A 26,697-nucleotide genomic window follows, 5' to 3' on the forward strand; every position below is an offset into this window, starting at 1 on the left:
TCTCTAGGAACCCAGGGTCAGACTGAGACATTAGCCTCATGCACGGAAGCCTTTCCATCATGAGACGGCCATTACCTGGACTGCATCCTATAAGGCAGCCTAATGAATGCCGCCCCCACCCCTATAAGTGCAGATGTATGTATATTTATTCTATCAGTTCTGTTCCTTTACTGAGTCCTAACGGAACAGTTACCTCCAGTCCCACCTAAGCCTAGCTGCCTGTAAGGTCCTAGGTGCCCAGTCTACAATCCTGCCACCACTCCCAACCTTTAGCACACTTTAATTTCTGCTACTCACAACCAAATGACTCCTGGATACTGGTCACGAATTATTTTCAGAAGTAGAGAGTAGCAGGAGATAGATTTGAAAGCTTCATCTTTACATTTGGAGTGATTATTGACTCACCATTAAGTACCAAAGAGTACAGAGAGTCCTGGTACCCTTCACGGGACCTATATTCTACCCGTACCTGTGGTACAGTCCCAACACCAGGAACCAGGACTGTGGAGATAGCACAGTCAGTAAAGTGCTGGCTCTGCAAGCATGAAGACCTGGGTCAGTGCCCCAGCACCTACACAAAAGGCCGACTGTGGTGGTGCACACCTGCAATCCCAGGACTGAGAAAGTGGAGAAAGCATCCCTGGGGCCCCTTGGTCATCCACCCTAGCCTGATTTGCCATCCCCAGATCCCAACAGAGCCCTCTATTAAAAAACAAAAACTGCTGGGCAATGGAGGCGCACCCCTTTAATCCCAGCTCTCGGGAGGCAGAGGCAGGTGGGTCTCTTTGAGTTCAAGGCCAGCCTGATCTACAGAGTGAGTTCCAAGACAGTAAGGGCTACACAGAGAAACCTTATCTCGAAACAGAAAACAACAAACAAACAACAAGCAGAAAAAAAACCAAACAACAACAAAAATAAACACAAACAAGTAAACCAATATGGATGTCTCCTGAGGAACACTTGTCCCAAAAACCAAGGTGGACACCTCTGGAGGAAGGGACATGTGAGGCTGACTACTATCATGCACACACACGCAGGAGTAGGTGGAGCAGAGGGGCCGACGCTGCTGTGCCATTGTTAACTAGACCAGGGTTGCTTCGTTCTCACCACTTTTTAAACACTTCTTTGTGTGCAAAAAGGGTGAGGGTGTGTGTAATTCCATGTAATTTTATCAGAAAAAACATTTATGCTTTACCTACCTTGTAGTCAATCTAATCTTCAGCATGAGAAGAAAGCTTCCTCTTCCTGGGTGTGCCCATCCCATCTCCAAGCTACTCTGCATCACACTGGCCCCTCCCATGCCCGCACTTCCACTGTTAACTGGAGTCATGCACGGTCTTTCATGCCACAGTGACATATGAGTCCGTGATGAACCGCATGGGCATACACTAGTATTTAGAGATAACAGACCCGAAGACTTCCTGTCATGGAGATGCTTATTGTATTCATATGTGTGTGTGTGTGTATGTGTATATATGTATATATATATGCATTTAATTAAAGAGTACAATATACATATTGAGTACAATACAAAAATAAATACACACACATACCATTGTGCTACAGTTACAGCGATATGCTGGGCAGGTGTGCAACCTAGACATGCAGTGAGGCCACACCTTGTAGGTTTGTAATATGCAAATGCTAAAGTCACCCGACAATGATTTCCCAACTGTTAGGTGACACAAGTGTAGTCTTTGGGGCTGATTTTGTGTGGAGCTCAAGGCTTAGGCTGTGGAGGTCCCTCCAGGGTGTTGTTTGTACCAATGGTCCAGCCCTTATTTATGATTAATGCATCATCCTGTGGATGTGCCAGAGTTTTCTGGGGCTTTTGCTTATCAAAGGACACATTTGTTTCCAGTCTCTTTCTATGATGTATTAAACTGCTGTACACAAACAAGAATGTTTTTTCATACTTTAATAATATTGGATAAATGTCTCTAAGCAGACTCTGGATCATATGGCAAGCCTACATCTAGGTTTTTGGTTTTGTTTCAAGACAGGTCTCACAGGCCTCTGGCTAACCTGATACTTGCCCTGTAGACCAAGCTGTCCTCTCTTGAGTGCTGACACTAAAGGCGTGAGCCATCACGCTCAGTCTAAGTTTAGTTTTGTAAGACACTACCGATCTCTTCCCGTGCGCCACTTCACACTGGCTACAGTCACTTGCCTCCCACTAGTCAGCCCTGAGAAGTCAGTCTCCGTTCTTCTACTTTGCCTTTCTGGCTTCAGGGATTCCAAACATAAACAGAGAGCCAAGGGAAGATGCAAGGCTGGCAGGGCAGTATCAGGTCAGCAGGCCCAGAGGAGAACACGCAACAGCAGACCCTGCATCCAGATGGAGTCTGACGTCCTGGAAAGATGAGACCACGTAGGTCAGAGTAGAAGGCTCAGGTGAACACTGAGTGAACTAAGGACTCTTTTGGAGAAGGCATGAGGGTGGGACTGGGTGGGGACACAGGAGCCACCAGAAGCAGAAGAGAGAGAAGCATATTTTGCCAGACACACAACTTCATTTTTGCTAAGTATAAATTTTATCTTCTTTCATTTTTTTTTTCGGTTCCCTTCCTTTCCTCCCCCTTCCCCTTCTACCCTCTCTTATGATTCCCTTGCTCCCAGTTTACTCAGGAGATCTTTAGACACACACCTTTGTCATACGAAAAAGACAGCATCACATGTTTGGCCATTTATAGCATGCTACATGGAGGATATTCTTAAACAGCAAGCTTTTATGATTATATCATTTCCTTGTGATTTAAGTCTTTCTGAAGTTTCTCCTTGGGCTGACAAAATGACTGATCAGGTAAAGATGCTTGCCACCAAGGCTGATGACCTAAACTTGAACCTCTGTGTTCACAAGGTAGAAAGAGAGAACTGCCCCCCACATGTGTGCCACGGCAAAGAACTGCCCCCCACATGTGTGCCACGGCCTGTACACCTAGGCACATACACACAAATAAATAAGTGTAATAAAAATACTTTCAGTTTCTCTTAGGACCTCATCTTAGGACCTCACCTGGGACCAAAATCAAATGTCTTGGTCGGAAGCGGAGAGATGACTGAGCAGTTAAGAGTTAAGAGCACTTGTTCTTGCAGAGGACCTGATCCCACACCCTGAATGGGGACTCATAAACATCGGTAACTCTAGGTCTAGGGGATCCGACACCCTCTTCTCACCTCCATAGGCACCAGGCATGTGTGTGATACACATATACATATGCAGACAAAATATGTACACACATATAATAATCTAAAAGAACATTTTTTTTTACTGTATCAGTCTGTGTTATGTGAAAACACTCACTCTCTTGGCATTCAGGGCAGAGTCCCCTGTTGAGGCATCCTGCACACATGCTATGTCCCAGCATCATTTGGAGCACATCATACACTCACCAACGTTTTCTGAATGCTTCCCTCACCCTTGCCATGTAATTTGCTCAATTGGAGTCCTATGACTCATAAATAAAAATTAACACTTGCGGAGCCTGGCCCGGGGCTAGATCCATGTCATGTCTTACCTGTCACATTGTCACCCTGTGTAACCTTCAGAACGACTTGTGCACAGGGCACTGTCAGCACGTCTTCAGGGTGTGTGTGATTTATTGTGTGGAGCAGAAGGTCAGGAGAGAGCTGAAACCCCAGGTTTTCTGCCAATGCCCAGTGCTGAGCACACCGCCCCCCTCGATTCCTGCTACGCCAGCGTTTTTATTTGCCTCAGTTCACCACCTGTCCCAAGCAGGGAGCTTCTTTCTCATTCTTGTTTCTCTTCCTGGACTCTCAGCTTTCTGCAACTATTCGCTCACAGCTGCCCACCTGTTTTAAGTTTGACAGGAGCTAAATATGAGTTTAGAGTACAGGGGATCTAAGTTAAAATTTCAAATCTTGGCCACAGACCGGTCATTTTTCATTTGTGTACCTCAGTTTCCGTGGGCACACATAACTGCTCAATATCCATGCTCTGGGATCTCCCTCACTCTGCATCTGGACTAGAGTGGGACTCAGTTTGCCAGCAGAAAACAGGGGACACAGTGCCCAGTCGTCCGTAATCTCAGGCACTGGGGACACCTGCTAGCCTCCACTTTCCTGTCTGGAGGAGTCCTGCAAATCCCAGAAGCAGGTCAGCTGCCCTACTGGTAAATTCAGGCAAGGACAATGCATAGAGAGACATGAGGAGGTTGGGGAAGCCCTAGTCATCCCATAATTGATGACTCAGAGCATCCCAGCCTCTAAAGGCCACATCTCAAAGACATCATCTGAGAAACACAAATGTACCTTGAGTCGTCAATCCACAGTCAGGAAGCTGAATGGCTAGGAACTGGAGAGATGACTCAGTGGTCAATAATACAGGCTGCTCTTACGTTGGAGACAGGTTTGAGTCCCAGCACCGACGTGGAAGCTCATCGCCATGTGTAACTACTCCTCAGGGTATGTCTATTAGGCTGTTTCTAGAAAGGTCTAATTCAAGAGGGAAGACCCACTGACTATGAGCAGCGCTATCCCAAGGGTTGAGCTGATTAAAAAGGCAGAAATGTTCTGAGCCCCAGCATTCATCTCTCTGCCTCCTGACAGCAGATGGGAGGTCCCCAGTCACCTCGTACCTCTGCCACCATACCTTCCCTGCCGTGGGTGCCTGTCACCTCCAACTGCGAGCCTAAACAACCCCTTCTCTCTTTACACTGGTTCTGACAGCAACAAGAAAAGTGACAAATACGGAGAGTCGCCCTCACTCGTGAGACAGATGTCCTTCCCCATGGCCGCGGGAAGACGGCTGTCTCACCAGTGCTGAGGGCGGGAGACTGAGAGGCGCTGTGGCTCCACCTGTTTCTCTGCACACAGAGCCCTTTCCCCTCCACAATGATGGCAACGGTTCTATCTGGAGTCCAGGTCAAAAAGAGGAGAAACTGGGGAGGCCAGGGCCACGCCCAGAGTGGTGACAGGTACACACTCGCTAGGCAGGCACTAGGATGTTGCCCTCCACACAGGGACAGTGATTCTCACTAGATGATGTCTGTGCCTGTCCTTCTTCCCGTCATGTTATTAGGTAATTATAAAGATAAAAGTACTCCTTTGCAGTGGTGTGCCGGTAAACGCGCCCACGCACACACCCATAAACAGGCAACAGTTTCTTAAGTCATTCACACGATGAGACCCTGAGACGCTGTGGATGGGGTACTACACTCACTTTTCACAAGCTGGTGAAAAAGAAACCGAAGCCGCTTCTCCCGGGCAGCTTGTCGTCTGGCCTCAGTCGTCTCTGTACCTTGGCGTGGCTGGCAGCCTCTTCTGCAGCTCTGCTTTCTTCCACCTGAAGGGGACTCTCAGCTTTTACTGCTTGCTCTGGCAGAAAGAGCTCTGTGAATCTGGTCAGTTTTAGGGACTTCCTGAAGCCACTTTGAGTCATTTAGCTTCCTTCTTAAGAAACTAAACAAATATCCCTGCAGGAGAGATTACTCAGTCTCTGAGGAAACTGTTACACAGTGAGTCACCAGTGTGGCTGCCGCAAACTGAATCTTCTGCAAACCCTTCATTTTATTCTTCTATTTTTTTTAAAAAAATAATCTTTATTAAAGTTTGCTACACCACTCCCACTAGAGTTGGGATCTTGTTATAAAATAATGAAGTTAATAATCACATGTAGGAAATTTAGGCTAACAATGTCATTCTTAAAAATACTTATTTTTATTTAATACATACGAGTATTTTGCCTGCATGTCTGTCTGTGTACCACATGCAGGCTTTGTGCATTGGCCAGAACAACCTTTCAGATACCCTAGGATTGTAGCTACAGGCAGTTCTGATCCACTATGTGGGAACTGGGGATCAAACCCAGGCCCTCTGGAAGAGCAGCCCGATGATCTTAGCCGCTGAGCAACTTCTACCACCCCCTAGCTAATGTCATCCTTAACCAAGTATAAATGTGGGAGTCACAATAAAGCTGCCGAGAGTTCTCATTTGTACAGAAGCATACATCACAGGTGAAAAAATACAAGTGAAAATAGAAAAGTTGCTTAATCATTCCTCAATACTATTTACGCTGAATTTCTGAGATTCAGTTCAAAGCAAATGTGCTGATTATCATGCATCTGACCGTGGTTGTTCTAATTTGGCTCCCCTAACGCCGGTGAGTGCAGTAGAAGAGAATACTTGAATCTTACAGTGTGCGACTGTACAGTGGTGCAAGTAGCACCTATTTTGTCAGACTGATACGATACACAGTTTTCTTTAATCCAAAATAAATTACTTCGTGTCTCAATAAATTATTAAATAGAACTTTAAAAATAAAAAATCTTTATTAAATTTGTTCAATGACAATTTCAAACATACAATACACATAGACTACATATATATATATATATATATACATATATATGATTCTGATTACTGTGACCTCCACCCTCTCTTACTTCCCTCCACCCTTTTACTTCCCTCCCTCAAGTTTCTTTCCCATATTCATACCCTTTCTTTGCTTTGTGACTGGAGACCTGCATGTTATTGTTCTGGGTCAGAGTCTCTCAATCAAGCTAGAGTTTGCTGATCCTAGTCTCACTAGCTAGCTTGTCCTGTGGTTCCCTTGTCTCCTCTTTCCAAGGCTAGAATTATAGACTACCATGACCACCTGGCATTTACATGGGTTCTGAGAATCTAAACACAAGTCTTCTTGCTTGGACAATAGGCTCCATACCTGTTCAGTCACCTCCCCAACGCTACCATCAGTTTTTTGAGGAAATATCATTTAGTTTCCGTAAGGACTTTACTAAATTCCATTATCACTAATAGTGAATACGGGCTTCCTTTTTCCTTATATTCTATCAGCATTTGTACCTTCAGTCTACTAGTAATAATCATTCTAATACATGCAAAATGGCATCTCACTGGTTTAATCCAGTTTCCCTGGTGAGTGATAACATGAAGCGTCTTCTTCATGTATGCAATGTCCACTTATATTTACTTTAGCAATCCTGTTCAGGTCCTGTGTCAGTTTTAAAGAACAGGTTATTTGTTTTCTCGACTTGTTTGAATTCCTTATACATTTGAAATATTATCAAGTGCAATATTTGCAAATATTTTCTCCAATTCTGAAGATTATCTCGTCACTTTTTATAAGAGGCTTTTTAGTTCGATGCAATCCCATTTGTCTATTTTGGCTTTTCTTGCTTAGACCTTTGATGCTCACAATATATAATAATTTTGTTTTTATTCATTCATGGTATTTCCTAATTCATACTGTGAATTTTTTTCTTAGAAATACATTGCTTACCTTACAATTATTGGGTATAGCCTAGTTACTTTTCTGTCATTGATTTGATTAATTTCCACATGATTAAATACTTTATTCAGTGTGACTTTAACTTTTGAAAGTTGTTGATACCTTCTTTGAGACCTAGCATATGACTAGTTTAACAGATGTTCCTTGTGCATTATAAAAAGTGTGTGCTCCTAAAACTGTTGGAGATAATGTTATATATGTACCAAGCAGGTCAAACTTCAAATCATTTGACTACTTAGCATCTCATTAGCTATGGGTCATTTTGTGTATTTTACATGTTACCGTTATCTATGTCTATTTAATCAATGTGCAGCCTATGTTTTAAAATTAAATTTTAGTTTTCTCCTAAGTATACAGATTAAATACCATCCTGGCATTGTTCCTATTAAGAGAAAGAGAAACCCTACTGTGCAAAGCACACGACTTCAGTGTGTTACTAAGCAAACAGAGGGATCCTGGCAGTGTGGCTGTTTCCGTGGGAAGACAACATTAATATGGGATGAGATAGCCCAGGCTATGCCACATCACCCGTGAACTCTCACATGGTAACACCTCCTGCTCTCGCCCCCAACCCTTCAAAGCCAGTTCTGGGACCCTGACTGTGACCGTGTTTTCTCCCTACAGTTGGCTAATCCGGTTTAGCATCTGCTTCTTGCTCCTGGGCCTGGCATTATGATTGGATACCCCACAGAGATAGACTCCAGAACTGCCCAGGTGCTGACTTTACAGAAGTGAGGGATTTTCAGCTATGAAACACGCCAGTTTCGAGCCTTTCAGAGTCCTTGATGACACAATGTGCTTGCACAGACCTGGGATGGATCTAAACAGTCAGCAAATGGCTTTTACATTAGCAGTGATGTTCTGTGTAAGTGCTGAGAAGGCCACTCTTGACATTACTACCGAAGCCCAGTGCTAAAACCTGGATTAAATTTTAAGCTACACAAAAGGTTGTGTTATTTCTCTTTGCTCTTAGATAGAGATTTCACTCTGGCCACACGGCATCATCCTGTACATTGTATCATTATAGCTCTTGAACACTATAAAGGTTACTTGATGAATTTGCATCTGTTTTTGAGTCGATGCAAGGATTTCAAACTCACATATTACTGAATTACTTTGCATGTGTAACTTTCAAGAGCTTTATGTGATTCTACAGGAGAAGCATGTGTGCACTCTAGAAAACATGATTATCTACAGAGACCATACGGTATCCACAGGGACATGCCCCATGTCAAGGGGCATGGGGGAGGGGGACAAGGAAGGTGGGAGGGGCTATGTCAGTGTTACATCAGTCACATCTCTGAGCTCCTCCAGGGAACCTTCAGGGACTGCCAGGGGGGATGTGAGAGCCACTGTGGGGCCTGTTAGTTGGAGGGAGACACTGAAAGCCAGGCTTCCAGCGACTCCTCTGAACGGGATAAGACAGACAGTGTCACTGGGGAGCCTTCTCAGACTGGCAGGAGCTGGGGACAGGTGCTGGGCTGACAGCACGGGAAGTCAAAGCCAAAGCATCTCCTGAAGAATGGGTGTGTGGGGTGCTCTGTGGAATCCTTCCAATTAAGGTTTGTCACCAGAGCATCACACAGAGGCAGTGCAGGTGCAGAGATAATCTCAGGTTCTCAGTGAGAAACCCCATCTCTTCCTGTTCATTCATGCATCCAGGAAACTGCTCTTAGGAGCAAGACCTCAGGCTGTGGACTACCAATGTTGTAGTCTGAGAAGCATGGACTATCGTGGGGCACGCAAGAAATGCAAAGAAGAACAAGCAGGGATAGAACAGTCGGCACGGTGGCTACAGGAAGCACAACTGAGCTAAAGCTTGGAAGAGGAAGGATCTTGTTTGGCTAAGGTAGAAGGCCAGCAGAACTGTGTGGCATCTGGTATGGGGATCGAGGGATTCTCTCAACAAGTAGGGACAAAAGGAGCCTGTGGTGGAGGTTGGGCAGAGTGAGGATCATGAAGGTGAGACTAGACCAGGTGGCTTTTTAAACCACGTAGATATAACAGCATTCAGCCCTTTAACTCACCAAAAAAGGTAGTCAACAGTGGCTTGGGGTTACTTCTATGGGATGATGTAGAAGAAGGCTGGGAAGGGGAACGCCAATCCTCCTATCTCACACCCTGACTTGGGAGGAAGGGCAAACGTGAGAACAAGCTGTGTTTCAGAGTGCCATGGGGTTTCATGAATCCTATGATTGAGGAAGGAGCGGCAAACAAAAAGCACGATGCCAAGGTCGTTACCTTAAGGGCAAGTTGATTTTGGCATCATGGGAGAATACAGGAGAGACCTGAAGGAAGAAGGAAACGCGTTTGGCTTGTAGCTGTCAGGTTCATTATGCTGCGAGCAAGAACACATAAACATGAGCAGACTGGCATGGAATGCAGAGGGCAAAGCCCACTAGAACCGGAAGCAGAACCATTGGCTCAGATACATGTGGACCTACAGGAGTGGGCCGCTGGCCGAAGTGGAAGGAAGGGAAACTGGTATGGATGTGCTGGATGAGAGAGAAGACTTTGTTTTCAATAAAAATGGTTATAATTTAAAAAAAAAAGCTACTGATTTGGCTAGACTGGCTGGCCCGCAAACCCAGGGATCCTCCTGTCTCCTTGTCTCAGCTCTGTGGACATAAGCACATGTCATGATGCCTGGCTTTCACACAAGTGCAGGGGACGGAACTCAGGTCTCTATGCTTGCTCAGTAAACAGTTTACCAACTGAGCCACTTCCCCAGCCCCTAGAAACTATTGCTTTTAATGTTCTATTTTAATATTAAAAATGTTTTAATATTTTTAATGTTAACTATTTGTTTTAACATTCTATATATATTTTCTTTCTTAAACATAAGCATGCAAATTTTAAAGTTCTGAATAACACAAAGCTAATGAGTCCCCTATAATTCATCAACGGTGATATCTTGCTGCTTCTTTCCACAGACACATGCCATTGCACAGCAGCAAGTGTACCCGATGCTCATGCTGCATGCTGAGATTTCAATGAACACATCATTTCCGGTACCTGCCTCTCTTCACAGTTGAACAAGTGGGCAGTTTCCAAATTTGTTATTAAAATAATGGCTACACAAAACAGTTTTAAAACATAATTTCCATTTAAATTTGAATATTTACTTAGGGTTGGTTTCTATAAGTAATTAAAATACCTAAGCAATTTAAGTTTCTTGATATAATAAAAAGCACTTCAGAAGCATTATGCCAATTGGCACTCCCACCAACCAAGTATAGAAGTATTTATGTGACTTCACAGTTTTTAACTACACTGTTTTCCCCCTTAACAGATGCAGATTTTCCCATATTTTTATATAAACACATTGATATAAACAGGATATTTATCAGCATATACATACCTATGTGTACTTTGTATATATTTTGCATACACATGTATCATGTTTATCTAAATAACCTTTATGATCTGGACACCAACAGAAATGTAAATGGCCAGCATGGTGGACACCTGTGATCCGCTGCTCCAGAGGTGGAGGCAGGAGGACCCGGAGGTCGAGGTTACCTTCAGCTATGTAATCCACTTTCAGCTGGAATCCAGCCCGGCTCATGAAACCTTGCCTCAAGACAACACACACACAAAGACTGATCTTCATAAACACAGTAGGGTCTTTATCGTCCCTTCCTCGGGATCATGACGGTAAAGCTAATGCCTTCATCTCCCGCTAAGGCAAAGGCAAAGGAAGCCAACGTTTACAAAGCTAACTACTGACTTGCTATATAGAGCTTTTAAAAATGAGTCAACGAATGAGACACTCTACCAGTACTGATTCCATTCTTAGAGCAACTAGCCCATTATATTAAGTAACATGAGCCAATTTCACCAAGGAAGGAAACATCCTTAATGATGTTAATTAGCTCACCCACAGCCATGCCACTAATAGGTGAGAGAACCACGATCCACACCCATGCCTGTCTCAGCTGAAAATCTCTGCTTTCCTCCCCGCGAGCTGCATTACTGGAGGTCGAGAAAGAGGGGGAAGGGAGAGGAGTGTGGAGAGTGAATGGGGAGAGAGAGAACTAAGCAAAGAGAAGAGGGAGAGAAGGGGAGAAGGGGAGAGGAAGGTGGAAAAGAAAAAAGGGGAAGGAGGAAAGGCGAGGAGAGGACTCTTGTATGGTCAGACCATCTTAGATTACTGAAACGATAGAACAGAGGGAGCCTGTTGCTTCCAGAGACTCCCCCCTGGTTTCTGGATCCCTAAAAGAAGCCACTGTCACAGGCTTCAGAGCACTGGCCTGCACTTCCTCTGGACACCAGGTTGACACCACAGAAGATTAGGCAGTTGTCAGTCTATTTCTAGCACCTGGAGGACCATGGTCTCTTAGGACAGAGTTTTCACTGAGGCAGCTTTTGCTGTGCATTCCAGAACCTAGGATCCATAGGACCTTGCTTGGGACTGGCATTTAAGAATAGTGGCATGTGGATTTTAAAATCACCTGCTCTTGAGAATTAAATTGTGATAGATTCTCCCTGATTCTGCTGCCTCCTTCACCCCACCCCTTATCCCTGCTTCAATTTCTCCTTTTCCTTCTTTTCTTCGTCTTTCATCAATTCTTTCTTGGATGTCGCCAGTTTGTTTGCTGTAGTTTGGATCTAGAATGTTCCCCAGAGGCTCATATGTCTGAGTCTTAGTCCTCAGCTTACCACACTGGGTACTTTTAGGAGGTGGGCCTAATGGCTGGACACCTGTCCAACAGACACGCTTGTGGGGCCACAGCTGGGGAAGGCAGGATGGAGATGACTCCCTTTTGGGCAGTCTCAAGGACTCCTGGGGCGGGGGGAGAAGGGTTGTCCTGTTCCTCTTTCCTCTAGAAGTGTCCCCTGGAGGAAGCAGCTCACACCACAATCTCACTGTGCCCCCAGAGGACCTACTCTCTAGGTCACACCCATTCAGAGTCTTTCCACGTGGAGCAGAGGGAATTTGACTTTCAATTTTCTATTAAATTTATGATTACTTTTCTTCCTCTTAAAAGTTATGGCTAAAATTTGCCATTTTGGCTAATCTTTAGTGCAGAGATCAGAGGTATTCAGTAGTCACAGTGGACAGCTGTCACCCCGTCCATTTCAATAAAAGTTCTCAACTTCTTAAACCAAAACTCTACTACTATACAATGCTGACCCCTGGCTCATCCTCCCCTACCCCCAGCAACTACCATTCTACTGATTATTTTATTTTTAATCTTTGTGTGTACTGTGTGAGAGGTGTGGGTGTGTGGGTGTTCCGGTGCCATGACACATGGGTAGAGGTCAGAGGCAAATCAGTCTTCACCGTCCACCTTGTTTGGGGTAAAATCTCTGCTATTCCCATTGCTTACCCTGGCTAGCTAGCCGACGAGCTTCCAAAGGTTCTCATTCTCTGCTCTCCCAATCTTGCTGTAGGAGCCGTGGGATTACAGATGCACACTACCACATCTGGCCTTTCCACGCGGGCTCTGGGCATCTACACCCAAGTTCTCACACTTGTGCCGCAAGCGCTTTACCCATTGGTCCGTACTCCTGCTTTCTGTTATATGGCTCTGACAGCTGTGGGGGCCTTGTAGAAGGAGAAGCACGCAGGATTTGTCCTTCTGAGGCTGGCATGGCTCACTGAACATAATGTCCTTAGGGCTCACCCTGGCTGTAGCAAGGGCCAGAATCTCCTCTATTGCAACTGTGTGGATACACCATAGTTTGTTTATCCAGTCATCCCCAGTGGACTCTGGTCATTAATCTAACAAACATTCTTTGTGCCAACTAGGAGGCAAGCAGAGTATTTGCCGCTGGCCACATGACTGCTACAGACAGAGTAGAGTCCTCAGAGGTGAAGCCCTACTGAGTAACCGTGCGGGAAGAGTGGGTCCTTCTTGTTTGAAAAAATAATTACTGTCTATATCGCTCTCAACTTATGTGGCCCTGACCATTTTTTTTTTATTATTTTATTTTCAAGACAGGGTTTCTCTGTAGTTTTTTGGTGCCTGTTCTGGAACTAGCTCTTGTAGACCAGGCTGACCCTGACCATTTTTTAAAAATCCTTTCCATCTGCAGAGACACAAATTAGTAAGTTGTGGGAACAATTGTGGAAAAGCTTGAAAACCACCATGCATGGCCGCAATCTTCCAGGGAAAAGCAGGTTTCAGCTGCAGATCTGGCGGCTCTGCTTGTCTCTGGCACTGCTGTTCCTGGTTCCAGAAGAAGTCATGGCTGCGTGGCTCTGAGCACTGGGAGGACAAGGGCAGAGAGCCCAGTACTTTGCCCATTCCCGGGGCAATGACTCCAATGCCCAGCACAGGTGCCAGTGACACCATGTGTCTCTGACATGTTTAGGCTCTTGACCCCCTTTCCTCTGCCTGTTTATAATGAGCTCTACAAAGCTAAGTCTTTGTTTTGTTTTCTCAAACAAGGTCTCAGTGTGTTCAGGCCTGCCTTCAATTCCTTATATAGGCCAAGACGGCCTAAAATCATGATCCCTCTGCCTCAGTTTCTTAGATGTTAAGATTTGTCTAGTTACATTGTTTTTGTTGCTTGTTTTTTTTCTTTCTTTCTTCTTCTTCTTCTTTTTTTTTTTAATAGAATATCATGTAGCCCTGGACAGGTATGTAGCTAAGAATAGCCTTGATTTCTGATCATCTTATCTCTGCCTTTTGAGAGCTGGGGTTACAATCATGCTCCACCATGTTGGCGTCATCCAGTGATGGGAATTGAACTCAAAGCTTTGTGCATGCCCGGTAAGCATCTACCAACCAAGCTATATCCCCGCCCTAAACTGTGTTTCGTAGACACGTTCTTCAGTTTGTCACAAGAATGTGCAGTAAGGAAATAGGCTTCCCTATCAGAGGACAATGGGAGGTGTCCCCACCTGCTGCCCAGAACTCCCTCAGCATTTGATTACTGAGTTATTCTAGATCTCCCTCTTGTGGACCATCAGTGAAATAAAACACACCAGTTACTCTTAATAAATGTGATGAATATTATAGGTGTGAAACAAATGTTGTGAATTCTGCATATGATCAAGACCCTTAAATGTTCTTATGAAATATTGCTAACACAAAATGTGTATAGCGTGTAATATAAAAACATATGTCATAAACCAGCTTTCTCAAATCTTAATAGTTATCCTATATTCATTGCTTATTTATCTGTTTGTTTGTATATGCACATGTGCGTGCCACAGCACCTCTGTGGAGGTCAGAGGACAACTGATGGGATTCAGTTCTCTCCTACCGTGCAGGTCCTGGGATCTAAACCAGGTCATCAGGCTTGGTTGTAAGCTCCTTCACCTGCTGAGTTACCTCAGAGGCCCCCATGCTTATAGATCTAGTATCACACCACCTTTCACACCTAGAACTTTATTCTTAGACATCTCCATTCATACGTGTCAATATAGTACGAGCTATCATCTTACAGGCTTCCACTCTTCAGGGACAATGTCATGCTATGCACTATTTACAACACTTTTTCCCTTCAGATTACACTTCTGAGTTTATTCCTATTGCTATTTCATTGCTTTTCCTCCAAGGTTTGCATTCTGCACATCTCCTTACAAGACTTTTGAATTGTTCAACTTTTAAGATTTAGGTAATGAAACAAATCACCAGAGCTGATCCATCATCTAAACCTCATCATCTATTCGAGTTAGAGATGAAGGTGGTGAGTGTTTCCTGTTCTCATTACAGTCAGGATGTAGACCCACGGGCTGTGTATTAGACTCGTTCATGAAAGGGAAATGACTTCCAAAACAGAGCAGTTAGAACAAATTCAAAGTGAAAGTTAACCAGCGTCCCAGGAAGCCCAGGGGAAGCCCAGCAGTACTGCTGTGGGAGTGAAAGAACTGTCTAGAAGTCCACCTAGGGGCAGTCAATGAAGGAGGAAGCTTCCAGTAGGAGTCAAACAATACGGTCTTGCAGTTATATGCAACCAAAATGTAGTTATAAACGATAAAAATATAATTGACATTTTGTTCTTAACTCTAGCAAACTGAAAAAAGGATGCTGACATCATGGTATCTTGGTACCTTGAATATCACTAAAGAGGGTTCTGCACCCAACTTTGCCTTTCCCCGACTTAGTTCCCTTCTTTGCACCTGACATTGCCCTGCTTAGAACACCCCTGCTACCCACTCCTCCCAGCAGAATTCTAACCATCCTCTTCAAGACTTTAATTTTTTTAATTTTTATGAAGGAAGAGAGATCCATAACTACTTAAGTCACATATACCCGGCTGTGATAAAGATATAATATAAAACATAGGACAGATGGATGGTCCAGACGAACAGGATAGGGAGAGACCCATCACTTCACACGGAGTAATGGCAGCCCAGAAATCAGTGGAGGAAACAATGCGCTATTTGTAGGATTTGAGAGGATGCTTCAATGCAGAGAGAAAACCCACAACTCCAAAGGACTATTCCAACTAGACTGTGGGACATGAAAGACAAATGGCGAGTTAATAGGATTAAATTGGCTAATTCTTTTGTGGGTCAAAGTTAAGAAAAAAAATCTCATATAAAATTTCAAAAACACAACCTAGAGGGTGAGGAAGAAACTTCAACATTTTTTACTGTACCAAAATTAAGACTTCTAGTTGACCAAGGAGCCATTGACAAAGTAGCCAGGGAGAGGACAGAAGGAAAGAACTTGTGCTGTTCAAGGCTGACAATGGAAAATGGGGAAAATTCAAGGACCCCATATACATAAACAAGAAAAAGACAAGAACACGGGCTGGAAATGCGCCACGGTAGGGTGCGTATCTAATGTGTATGGGCCTGGGCTTAATCCCGAGGACCACACACACATGGGGGGGGAGGGAAGGAGAGAGAGAGGGAGGGAGGGAGGGAGGGAGGGACCACAGCAAGAAGAGATTCATCCATACTCAGTTCTTAGATGCACCCAGAGACTGTCAAACATGAAAGAAGCTTAGTTCCTCTAGAAGTAAGAGAAATGCACATTAAAATCACACACCTTTGCATCTCCCAGCAGGGATCCTACCATGGAAGCATGGAGCAAGGAGCCTGGCTCAGGATCGGTCACGGGTAAGATAGCCAACAGCTTGGTGATGGGGCGGGAGGGGCACTTTTATATTCTATATTATAAAGATATTCTTGTACTCTATATTATAGAAAAGAGTCAGCATGTATATGTCATTAATAGCATGTACATACTGCTATGATGTATGTTTGCTTGTTCTGAGCCAGTCTCAGTCAGCTCAGATTTTCTGTAACAAAGCTGATACCAGTACCTAACTTGGCTCTGCGCTTTATGAAGGGCCAAGCCCATATCCACAGAAAGAGGGAAGAAGGTAAGGAATGATAAGAAAGGAAGCCCAGACATCAACAGTCTCCAAAATGTGGGTGACCACCTGAGCAGAGAGCAAGAACGAGTTCCAGATGATCAGTTGCCTCTGTACCCTCCTCTGCTCTCTAATGGAGACAGATTCCTGGGATATTAATCCAACGCCAGCAGAAGTCTGACTAAAGCAAAGCCTGAAGCTTCAGTTCCCATTTCCGCTCTCTATCGCTTTGACTGACAGGCAGCAGGAGCGCTGGAATCTCATCTGCTCAGGTGGATTTCCTTCTTCCTGACCTACATTTGGCAACTGGAAGACCAAACCAATGATTTTAAATCTAGAATAAAGATAGGAAATGGAACAGAGTGAGGGAGGGAGGGCCCTGGTGGTATCGAGAAGTAGAAGCTTCCAGAGGGTGCTGGTAGAGAGAGGAATCCTAGGGCCCAGGGTGGACCGAAGCATCACCACTTCCTGGCTTCAGGCTGACTGAGGTCTTTTCCGTTGTGTTTTTGTTTCTCTGTAAATTTTCTAAATTCCTTCCAAGACCCTACTGTTGTCTCCTACCTCCATCCAGATTCTCCACTCCAGCCCCTGGCTTTATCAGCTTAGTGGACCCTGTTCTCTCTGATAGACAATCACTGAAAGGTAAAGTGTCCAGAATATGGACTAGGGCTGGAACAGAGCAGGACTTTAGCTTAAAGTTGAAAGGAAAACAGTTCACCCAAGCCAGGCAGCACATGCCTGTCATCCCAACACATGGCTAAGACAGAAGGACTACAGATTCAAGACAAGTCTAGACTTCAAATACAGACCCTGTTGGGCTGGAAAGATGGCTCAGCTGTTAAAGGTTAGACTCACAATCAAACTACAAACCCTGTCTCAGAAGCAACAAGAACAACAAAACAATCCAAAGACATCAAAGATGTCTTCAGACTTGCAGTAGCTAAGATCCTTCACCTCCTACCCTGCTCTCTCGGGATGACTCTGAGTATGTGTCACACCACAAGGACTAAGTTGAAAAGGCAGAAGGCAAGATGGGCAGGAGGTTCTGGAGAAAGATGCAGGGCATGAGGGAGGATTTGGGAGGCCAATGGAAGCCAGCTCAGACCAGGCTCTTGCTTCTGAAAAACCAAAAGGAAGACACAGGAGGAAAAGAAGGTGAAGCGGGAGGAGGGGAAAGGAGGGACGGAGGCAGCTCTCCTTGTTTGATGGTCCTTATGTAATAATCTCAGATTACTCTTTGTTTGGCATGTGAACTAAACTATCATCAAAAATCTTCAAGTAGACTGTTTCTCATTAAGTCACTGATATTCTGAGTCAACGACTGAGCCCTGGGGTCTACATGATTTTCATCTCTAGAGCATCTCATGCCAGAACCAAAGTTTCCTGGGTTGTCATTAACTGCAGACAAAACTGCCTGTTTACTCCAGAAGCTGCTGATTAACATCTATCCACCATAATTTTGGTACTAATTATCTGGGAGAACTGACTTCATTTGTTCAAATCCATTCATGTGAATTAAATTTAAAAAAATGTATCTTGTTGGATAAAGAAGCCAAATGAAGTCCTGAGTCAATGTGTATTGCTTGACATGGGCACAACCAATGCTTCAGTCCCGGGGACATGGCAAAGCCTCACTCAGATGAGGCTCAGGTGTAAATGTTGACAGTGTGCAAAATATGTTCACCACTGCTCTCTCTCCCAACTCACAGAAGCTTGTAGTCTGAAGACTGCTCCCCTACAGAGACTGAGATTCGCAAAAATTATAGACATGGTCATCTGTAGGCAATAACCTCATCTCCTTGTTCAGCAGAGAGCAATAACCTGCCTCCCCGCTCAGCTCTATATAATAAACATGCTGAACTTCTGTGCCTTGGTTTCTCCATTGGAGAGCCTAGGACCCCAGCCTTGTATGTATGTGTGCATGCTCGTGTGTGTGCGTCTGTCTGTGTCATTTCTTTATTCTGTTGTCCCTAGTCAGGATTCTGGAACATAGATCATACAACATCTTGGCAGTCCCTATGAGTACCCACGAAGTTGAATGGTACAGCTTTCCCTTCTCTTCTCTTCTGTCTTCTCTCAGATGCTGGCTGAAGCTTACGTCTGTTCCCCTACTACTCGGGTCTCTTCTGCTCTTCCTCTCCAGCTCCCTCTGCAAGCATGTGTCTCCTGTCTGTCATGTAGCCAAGCTCTGTGCTTAATGACATGACTATCTTTCTCTCTCCTAAGAATTTATAATAAACTTCTCTCTGAATTTAAAAAAAAAAAAAGTTTTTTTTTTAAGTCTTTCCCGTTAATGGCTTGAGCATCACTATGGACTTTCTTCTGTATCTAGGGAAGAGCCTGGCTTACCACTTGGTACCAAGAGTCATTAGTTAGTTCAACCAGATGGCACAGAGAAGGTACTTAGAGAGGAAAAAACCTCTTCCCTTCAAATACTCATGTCTCACCATTGTGTACAAACTCACCATTGTGTACAAACTCTCTTCTTACCCTGAGGGTTACCATCTGTGTCCAATAAACAAAAGTCTGGTTTCAGATAGAAGCAATCTCTACATGATCTCTCAAAGTCATACTTCTTGGATGTTGCACCAGTAACTTTTTTCATTGTAATGACCAGACACCTGACAAGAAGCAACCTAATGGAGGAATGACTGCGGGTCACGGATTGAAGGTTCGCTCTCTCATGGTGGAAGGCAGTGTGGCAGCAAGCTGTGGCAGTGGAAGTGTCAAGCTGCTTGCTCACATCTCTCCAGACCAGGACAGGATAGGAAGCCAGGTCAGCTTGACTGTGCACCTCAGTGCCCACCCATCAGAGATCCACTTGCTCTAGTCAAGTCCACCTCCCAAAGGTTTCACAACCTTCCCAAGCACCACCACCAACTGGGAATCAAGTGTTCAGACATAAGCCTGCAGATGTCTTACATCTAAACCATAACAAATATTGTTCATCTATCCAAACTCAGGAGCTGCAAAAGTAAAAGGATGTATTTAATTCTTAGGAACTGCAGTTTAGAAAGAGAGTCCCGTGGCTCTGAATTGGTGTTCTGAACTTCTGAATGTAGAAAAGGAACAATGGTTATGTGACGGCTGAAGTATAAACAGAACAGAAATGTCCACACAGCAGAAGCCCAGCAACCTCCTGATGTGCACCTTGTCACTTCAGATGGCTCTGGTCCAAGTGTAGAGGTGAGCACAGTTCCTGGTTCACTCGGCAGCTGGAACCCTGCATCACCACTGCCCTTTTCCTGGCACCAAAAGTTCACTTTGCAAAGCTTCATCAACAAAGGCTTTGGTTTGGCTTCTTTCTGCCTGACATCTATCACTAAACTCCCGTTCCCATCCCCACCCAACCCCAGGCTGGGCCCACTCTTGGAGAGAGAAAGTCATTAATGTCAGGGCATGCCTTTCATGTTATATCCTGGAAAGTGAGTTTCCTGAGATGATGGCCGCCCCTGCAGGAAAGGTCACTCTACGGATAGAGGGAAAGACCACCATACTCCAGATGACCAGATCCCAAAGGACGGGTGGCAGTAGAGAGTTTGGACCATTGGATGACCAGCATGGGTAGAGAATGGATTCTCCAGAGAGATTTTCCAAATATTTTATGTGTATGGGTGCTTTAGCTGCGTGTGTACAGCATGCATGCCTAGTGCCCACAGAGGCCAAAAGAGGGCACTGGATGCCCTGAAATTGAAGTTACAGATGGTTGTGAGCCACCATCTGAGTGCTGAGAGCCAAACCTGGGTCCTCTAAAGGAGCAGACAGTGCTCTCAACCACGGAGCCATCTCTCCATCTCCTCCATGGAGTTTTTAAGACACGGAAGAGCACAGGTTGGTTAAGCTGGCACTAGCAATTAGAGAGACTTGAAGGTAAGAAGGAAAATTGAGAACACAAAGAGGTCAAGCCTTTGTCTTTGGAGCAATCAGACAGAACTAGAACCTTTGCAGAGGTGAACCAAGTTGGGCTGGGTTGGAAGGAACTTAAACTAAAACAGGACTAAAACTAAAATCATTTGATTGATTTTTAACATTTTAAAAATATTTATTATTTATGTGTATGTATGTATGCCATTTGTGCAGTGTCTTTGGAGATCAGAAAAGGAGGGCATCAGGTCCAGTGGAGCGGGAGTTAACACAGTTTGAACTGTCTGAGTTGGGTGTTGAAAATTTAACTTGGGTCCTCTAGAAGAGCAGTAAGCAAAAACTGATGAACCATCATCTCTCCAGTACCCTCCCCCAACACACACACACACACACACACACACACACACACACACACACACTTACTTCTGTTGTTGTTGAGACAGGGTCTTACAATATAACCAGACTGGCTTCAAACTCACAAAGAACCACACTGCCTCTGTCTCCTGAGAGCTGAGATTAAAGGTGTGTACCACCATTCCTGAATGATGCCTTCTGACACCTTTTAAAACAGGGTCTCATGTAGATTATGCTGGCCTCAAACAAACTATGTAGGTAGCCAAGGTTAACACTGAACTTCTGATCCTCATGCCTCTACCTCCCACATGCTGGGATACTAGGTGTACACCACCACACCCACTCCTGAGATAGCAGCCATCCACCTCTGTGGGAAAGGTTTACTACATAATTGGGCTTATTTTGTATTTTAGAATTGGCCAACACTTTATCCCATAAACACAGAAAAAGTGTTCCCATGGGCCGAGTGGAGGAGGTTGGCTTTACAGACAGGAAGAGACTGAAGAGCACGGCAGCAAGAACAAACAAAGCAAGTTAGTTATTTCAAAGTCACTTTCTTCATAAGATGGGGGCAGGGAGGAAGAGCAACAAGAAAATAAGGGGTTAAGGACAGATTACTTTCTAAGGTAAGGATGGAGGCACATCTCAGGGCAGTCAGCTCTGGCCTTGGATTTCTGGTGGCTGGAAGTAACAGAACCATCAGTTTCGTGTTGTTTGGCCACTGAGTTTAGTGTTTTACTGTGGCAGCCTTAGCAGGATATCCATCAACAAAACAACTGGCTGTTATACGAAACAAAAGTAAATCTCAGGAAAATGCTGAAGAACAAAACCCTGCACATCCCAGCCTCTATCCAGATAATCCACAATAGATAACACAGTTCACGGAGAAAATCTGAACTCCAAAAGGCTGTAAAGACTGACAGAAAGGGGGTCTGTGGGACCCTTCTGGGCTCCATATTTATAAGGAGGGTGACACAGACATATACATTTGTGCTTCTGAGAACTACACGGCCAAATAGGGATATATATGAAGAAATATACTGCCAGGAATCAGTGTGCATGCAGTAGGGATTGGTGAGGCAAGCTGAAATCTGGAGGCCAGTTTAAGGAAAGACTGTTAATAATTAGCTCCCTCTCAGGAAATTAAATAACATTACCACAGTAATTCTACTCATAGGTAGAATTCAAAGGAAGAGAAATTACATGTTCACCATTTAGTAAGGCCAAACACAAGTGACCTAAATACACATCATCTGAAAAACTGATGACTAAATTGTAATATTTGTATACAATAGTTATTCAGTCATAAAAGGAAACGAAGTACTGATTTATGCTACAATGTATATTAACACTGAAAACATTATGATGGGCCAGAGAGGTGAATCAGTGGGTACACATAATTGTAATTGCCACCAAACCTGACAACCTAATTTTAATCCCGAAGACCCACACGGTGGGAGGAGAGTATCAACTTCCAACATTGTGGCATATGCAAATAAACAAATATAATTCCTAAAAACACATTATTAAGTGAAAGCAGCCACACACAGCACACACAGAATGCTATTGTATGAGTCATTACCCAAAGAAGGCAAATCCATGGAGCCAGAAAATGGGCCAGTGGCTTGCAGTCAGTGGCTGTTCGAGGTGTAGCTGCTGTGTTGTGTGTGCTGGATTCTGCGTGTCTGGTGTATGCACTTCCTAGTGTAGTCGTGTAGACTTATGGGTGCAGTACATGAGCATTTGTGTGGAAGCTAGAGGTAGATTTCAGTGTCCTTCTTTAAATGATCGGCAAAGCTTTTGAGACAAGGCATCTCACTGGACCAGAAGGTCATCAATTTGGATAGGCTGACCGTCTGGCCAGGGACCTGTAGGATCTTCCTATCTCTGCCCCCTGCCCCCTCTGCTGATCCTAGTGGTGAGGTCTCAGGTATGTGCCTCCCTCTCAGCTTTGTATGTGGGTTCAGGGGATCTGAATGCAGTTCTTCATGCTTGCAGGGCAGGCACTTTGCCAGCTCAGTCGTTGCTCTGACTGCTACTTCTCATGGAGACTCTTTCTGAACCAATGAAAACACTGTGGACTTAGTCAAGTTTGCAGGACTTTTGTGAATACACCGAAATCTATGGCTCTGCTTCGGAGGGTGAGTTAGCTCCCAATACAAAAATCCTATCTTTGTCCTTGGACCAGTCTAGTGCCTTGATTTTTTTTTCTCAGAAAGACTTTACTTATTAAACCAAGCCATAAGCAGGGTGGACTTTCCCCCACTGATTCTGTTAGAATATCTGAAGGGTGAAAACCTTGAGCAGCCCATGAGTATCCACACGCCTAGGCTCAGCAGGCCTTCACCAAGTCAAGAGTAGACCCCAACAGCCCACCCTTGGCCCCACACCTAGTGCCACCCTCACCCCAGAGGGGATCATTTCTCAGACTTCTCTCTCCATAGACCAATTTGGTGCTTTCTTCGGTGTCATGGCAATAGCGTCATGCAACCTGAGTCTTGCTTCTGTAGTATAAGACTGTGTCTGAGGTACATTCCTGCGCTCTCTCTCTCTCTCTCTCTCTCTCTCTCTCTCTCTCACACACACACACACACACACACACACACACACACACACACACACACCTGTAGCTTGTCTATTTCATAGTCCAATGTATGAAAATAGCACAATTATTCAATCCACTCATTTTCTTATCTTTCATGACAGGGTCTCCAACTCTTCTATGTAGTCAAGAATGACCCTGAGTTCCTGACCCTCCTGCTTCCACCTCTGCTGCGGTTTCGAGCCTATGCCATTGTGTCTGGTTTATGTGGTGCTGGGGATAGAATCCTGGGCTTCAAGCTTGTTAGGTAGGCACTTTATCAACTGAGCTACATCCACAGCCCCTATCCATTCCACTCTTAGTGGGTTTTTACATCATTCCCAGTTTAGATACACTAAGAATAAAAATGATCTCTTTTTCACACCTAGGGATCAAACTCAGGGCTTTGTATGCTAGGAAACCAGTCTACTATTGAGCTACATCTCTAATCCCTAAACTTTGTATGTGCATGTGCACACACAGGTGCACACACGTTTCTTAAGGATCTGTGTGTACAGGCAGGTAGGGATGTGCATGCATGCATGTATGTTGTGTATATGAAGGTTGGTGTGCGGTGTCTTCCTTCATTGTTCTCCATGGTTTTTTTCCAAGCCAAGATCTATCACTCAACCTGGAGTTTACCAACTTAGCTTGATTGTCTGGCTAGCAAGTCCCCAGGAGTCTCCTGACTCTGTCTCTCCTGTGCTAGGGTCACAGGCATGCACTGCCATGACTGGTTTTTACAGGCATGCTAGGGTTCCAAATCAAATCCTCAAGTGTATAAAGCAAGAAATTCCCCAAACTAGCCATCTCCCCAGTACATTCAAATATTTTTTATGAAATCAAATCAACATTACTGCTGAATGACAAAGCAGCACCTTCCCATCCAGCCTGTGCAAACGAGCAGAGCATGAAATTTAGGCTGGGGAGCATCAAGGACTTCAGCTGCTCCAGGGAAGGGTCTGAAAGGCCTCAGCACACCCCTTCTGCTGTTGAGCTGACACAGGTGTATGGTTCCAATCAAACCACTGAGGGGGAGGGGTGTGATTGGCTTAGCCTCCTGAAGAAGGAATTTCCCAAGTTTTTGGCTGACCTTGTGTACCACCATCTAAATGTTGAGCAATAGATTAGAGAGTAAAAATTAAAGGCATTCAGTCGGCCCCATCTTATATTTCAGTTTCTTGAAGTATTCTGAAGGACAGCTGTTTTTTTTTTTTTAATCTTATTTCACAAGAGCTAAACATTAGGCCAAGCCTACAAACCCTCAGTTTTGACCTTGACTTTCATGAGGCTTTCTGTTTCCTCAGCTGAGGAAGGAAGACATTCAGCTGGTAGCTATGCTAGGGCCCTTTGACCTCCAGCTTCCTGGGTTCTAACTGCTTGCTAGGCTTGCTGACAGGGGCCTCTGTGGGCTAACAATGCCCTGTGTGATGTCACTGGACTCTGAGAGGCAGTCTGTGGTGGCAAGCTGAACACTCAGAATGATCCAGCACCATCTAGAAAAAGTACATCTTTTCATCATTCACAGACCTGATTTCAGTGCTGACCACTTGGCAAATGACTTGCTTTCAAAGTTACCAGGGTGGTCACCCCATTAACAGGTAAGGGGCTAAGCATAAGGGAACAGAGATTTAGGAAGTCCAGGTGCCTAGATCACTAAGAGCAGCGATCTACTGGAAATGGGTTAGAGATCTAGGGAGCAGTACTGAGGTTGCTTTGTTACCAGAAGAAAAGGTGATCACTAGTCTGGCTATGCCTCACTTCTGGAGGAAAAGTACTACGTAGGCTCCAGCTCCTGAAAACAGAATCTATGATATACTCATGTGTGCGCTTAACACTTATGTAAAAAAAAAAAATCAGTGGAGGGAAAAGCCTTTAAAGTACGAGAAGATTACAGGTTCTGTCTGGAGAACAATATCAGGAAGATAAAGCATTACAAAATATCACCATTATTTTCAGAAAAAGTAGTTGTGACATCAATCAAAAGCAAGGCCATGCTCTCCTGATTCTAAAATCTCACATTTATGTGGGGAAGGGATGTGTGTCCGTATGTGTCTTTACAGTGGTGTCCTTCCCAATCCACCTTCTTGTTTTAAATTTGGGAGTTAGGATTTATTTTCACTTATATTTGAGGACTAGAATCCATCCTGAGGGGGAAAGCATGGCGCCCAGTGGTAGGAGAGGGAGGTTGTTGGTCACATGACACCTACGGTCAAGAAGTAGAATGAACTCCTGTGCTCAGGCAGAGGGCTCTTTCTTTACCATTCGCCTGAGACCCCAGCCCATAGTATGGCGTCACCTATGTTTAGTTGTGATGTCCCCACCTCAGTTAACCTAATCGAGATAACCCCTCACAAAACACTAAGCAGTTTCTCTCTCCCGTGCCCCTAGACCCTGTAGAGATGACAATATTAACATTACAGGAAAGGGTACTCTTGCAAGGCCCTTTAATAAAGCATGCTGATAGCTGGGCCGTGGGTACACACCTTTAATCCCAGCACTCAGGAGGCAGAGGCAGGCAGATCTTTGAGTTTGAGGACAGCTTGGTCTGAAGAGTGAGCTCCAAGACAGCCAGGGCTACACAGAGAAACCCTGTCTCAAAAAAATTAAATAAATAAAAATAAAAAAGAAGGCATGGTGACAAAGGTCTGGGGTGGGTGTTATCATTTTATAATCATTGGTTTGGGAAAGTCTCACTACGCAAACACACGCACACAACACACACATTAATCCTTGACAGTTTCACTTATGTACATGATGAATTTCTGTAGCTTTCACTTCCGCTATCCCTGTCATCCCCCCTTCTGTTGAAACCCTTCTTCTTTGTAACAAGTTTGTCCTTGCAACCTACTGTGTACGTGTCACCCACTGAGTTTGATTATGACTTCTTGGATGAGCATGAGTGGAAGATTATTTATTGGAGCGTGGACAGACAAGACTCGCTGAAGCTGCAGCTCACTGACTGGCTAGGCTGTCTGGCCAACAGGCTCCAGAGACCTTTCTCTCTCCAACCCTCCAGTATCAGTATTACATGTGTGTGCGGCTGCACCCAGCCTTTTTCTTTTTTTCCTTTTCTCTTTTAAGATTTATTTTATGTGTGTAATTGCTTTGCCTGCATGCATGTATATAATTATGCCTAGTGCCCTAAGAGGCCAGAAGAGGGCATTAGATCCCTTTGAACTAAAATTCCAGATGACTGGGAGCCGCAGTGTAGGTGTTGAGAACCAAATCCAGGCCCTCAGCAAGAAGAGCAAGTGCTCCTAATGGCTGAGCCACCTCTCCAGCCCTGATGCACCTGACTTCTGTGTGGGTGCTAAGGACTGAGTCTGGGGTCTCTGGCTTGCAAAGC

At 44.6% G+C, this 26,697-nt stretch overlaps 1 protein-coding gene across 3 annotated transcripts in view; it reads left to right on the plus strand.

The window, feature by feature from the left end:
- The first annotated feature begins 24,782 nt into the window (after positions 1-24,782).
- Positions 24,783-26,697, plus strand: part of Galntl5 (polypeptide N-acetylgalactosaminyltransferase like 5) — a 40,258-nt gene continuing 38,343 nt past the window's right edge. For all 3 annotated transcript variants that reach the window (XM_048440220.3, XM_048440221.3, XM_085691128.2), the window contains exon 1: positions 24,783-24,949. The gene's annotated coding sequence lies outside the window, so the exon portion shown is untranslated. The remainder of the gene's footprint in view (positions 24,950-26,697) is intronic.

This window comes from Myodes glareolus, chromosome 6, assembly GCF_982192425.1.
Source record: "Myodes glareolus chromosome 6, mMyoGla1.1, whole genome shotgun sequence".
NCBI lineage: Eukaryota > Metazoa > Chordata > Mammalia > Rodentia > Cricetidae > Myodes > Myodes glareolus.